Source organism: Ursus maritimus, unplaced genomic scaffold, assembly GCF_017311325.1.
Source record: "Ursus maritimus isolate PB19 unplaced genomic scaffold, ASM1731132v1 scaffold_7, whole genome shotgun sequence".
NCBI lineage: Eukaryota > Metazoa > Chordata > Mammalia > Carnivora > Ursidae > Ursus > Ursus maritimus.
The window spans coordinates 28728859-28731803 of record NW_024426885.1 but is presented as its reverse complement, the minus strand read 5'-3'; the positions used below and the strand labels follow the sequence as shown (position 1 = coordinate 28731803).

Genomic DNA, 2945 nt, shown 5'->3' with positions numbered 1-2945 from the left:
TATTATTATTATTATTATTATTATTATTATTATTATTAAGCTACCAAAAAACACCCATTCTTATTTCAGATATAATGCTCCAAATCTGGACAATTTGGAGCTTTTCCCAGCTTTCCAATCTCACCTTCCATCAAGGCTTTTTTGCCCTTCCAGAGCAAGTGAAAATAAGGTACTGGTTTAACCCCCAATAATACAACATCCTCAACACAAACATACAGATACAGATATGTACCCCATTTTTTCTATATGCAGCTTATATTTTTTACTTTATTCTTTGCCATTCAAAAAGCAAAACACATGCATTAAGGTTTCTAAATAACATAAATATTTTGCTTGATTTAAAGTGTCTGTTCCATACAGTGTGATGATAGTTTTCTCTGTATGGATTTGTATGTGTGTCAATGCCAGTGTGTTTTGACTGTAAATTCCTAGAGACAAAAATGATGTCAACTTAAGTCAATCAAACATAAATTCTGGGGTACTTGGACTAAATTAGATCAAGTATTCAGAAAAGAATCTCAGAAAAATTCAGAGAATGAGGAGGGATGGATGGGGATTGGCTTAGCAGAAGGTTTGGTAGGAGAGGAGACAGAGCTTTGAAGGACAAGTAAAATTTTGAATTCAAGAAGGAGGATGAGTATTCAAGGTGGATGATATAAGCAAAGTGGAGGGACTAAGCAAAAATTAATCTGACTAAAGTAGAAAAATAATACTGGAGACCACTGTGAAATTCTACAAATATGAAGACCAGAGCACTTTGAGACTGCAGTTCATGCCTTATTCCTCTTGGTAGCCCCAATGTCTAACACTAAGTTTGGCATATAGTTGATAATCAAAAGTTTATATAGGCAAAATAACAGTTCTTCACTATAGTAAAGTGAAGAAACCTCACAGAACTGAACTTCACTCAAGCAAATCATGAAACCTAAGGACAGCAGAGTTCAACAAGGTATCTACATCTTGTACAACACAAACCATTAATCTAGAAATAAGTATTTACTCTGACAAAACACCACCCACAGACAAGTGCAAGAAATAAAACACACCAAATTCTCTCATGCTTATATATTCTCTCTCTTACACACACACACACACACACACACACACACATACCCCTACCTCAGTGTTCCCAATCCACTGTCTCATAGACTGAGACAGCTGAAAACTTGATTAAGGCACTAAGAAGCCCCAAAGTTAAGATTCTTAACATCTAATCCATTTTGACGAAGGATTCTCAGAAAAGGCTCCTGACTCTAGGAGCCCAGACCATGTGACTGGGGGCATGATCAGGCCCAGGGAATCATGAAAGAAATTTCTTTTCTTCTATGAGGTGCCCATCCCACCAGGAGGGCTTGGTAGAACAGGAGAGAGAATTTAAACTCATTTGGCAAGAAAAATATTGATATTTGATATTGGCAACAGTAGAACAATTGTGTTGTACAGGAATACACAACTGTCTGTGGATAACCTTTGGCCCCAATGACCAGGTGATAAATTATACAAATGTGGTTGTGATTGTAAGGTTTATTCGCTGAATTTTCTGATTCGCTGAAATTAATTAAGCCACCTCTACTCATAACAAATCCCAGAGTTTTGATCTCTACCACTTCCAGCACTCTACAGATGGCCACCATGACTAAATGACAGAACAACTATATCTTTGTGAGATACCATATTCAAATTCAAAAGGTACAGTGAGCTGCAGCTAACATCAGGACTTGGGTACCAAATTTTAAACATTTCAGAAAATTCATCCTTTTGTTTCCAAAAGGCAGAATAAGACATTTATAAAACTTCAGGTGATTTCTGACACACTTTAATAAAATATTCAATTAAATCAAATCCTACTAAAGTTGCTGGCAGACAAATCATGAAATGCCAAATGATGAAGTTGAAAGTTCTTCCTCAGCCTAAAAATCTCCAGAAACTGCTTTTGGCTGATGTTGCTAAAGTGACAAGAAGTCAGTAGTATGAAATTTGACATTAATACCTCATTCATCTTCTCAGCCCATTTCATCTTCTCAGCCTCAGTGTCAAACAGGAATTAAATGCCTGCTCAGTGAATAAAGTCATGAGTGAATGAATATTATAAAATACTAGCCTGTTTTTATTCTGTGGTAAAACTTATCAAGCAAGTTCTAAAACCTTTTCTTTCTTTTATATATCTTATAATGTAAGAACCAAATTAATTACTAAATTTTAAATTATCTGTCTTTCAATCATGCTTCATAACTCAAACCTCAACAAAGTACTTTAGCTAGAGTATGTGAACACGTGCAGTAATTTTGAAAAGAAGAATGGGAGAGGGCAAGGGGCACTGCCCACGTTGAAAACATGTCCTCCCCTTCTCCAATGGAATAAGAGAACTTACAACACCCTCTAGTTTCCTATAGGAACAATACTATTTACTATGGCTAAAATTCAAGGTTCTCATAATGTAATCCGGATTTACCCAACCAACCTTTTCCCTCAAACATGTACTTTCTTCTTCTTCAATTACATATTTTGGAACTAACAAAAATATATTAGAACTTCTTAAAACTCAATTTAGACATAATTTTAGCACTATGAGCTTTTCTTAGAATCATTTCTAACAGGGCGCCTGGGTGGCTCAGTCAGTTGAGCATCTGACTCTTGATTTCTACTCAGGTCTTGATCTCAATGTCATGAGATTGAGCACAAGGAGTCTGTTTGGGATTCCCTCTCCCTCTCCCTCTGCCCCTCCTCCTGTTGAGTTCTGTCTCTCTCTCTAAACAATCATTTCTAACATGTACTTTATTTTTTATATATTTTTTAATTACAAACATTTCTGAATTAACAAAAAAATGTGCCAATAGGCCTCTAAAAAATATAGCTCTGGCAACATGAACTAATCTTAACATGTGCCTTCTATGCAACCAGGATGGTCTCCTTTCTACCCAAACACATATTTAGGCTTTGCCCTC

At 36.0% G+C, this 2945-nt stretch overlaps 1 protein-coding gene across 1 annotated transcript in view; it reads right to left on the bottom strand.

The window, feature by feature from the left end:
- HPSE2 (heparanase 2 (inactive)) overlaps window positions 1-2945 on the bottom strand; it is a 634212-nt gene that overhangs the window by 621998 nt on the left and 9269 nt on the right. The window lies entirely within an intron of this gene.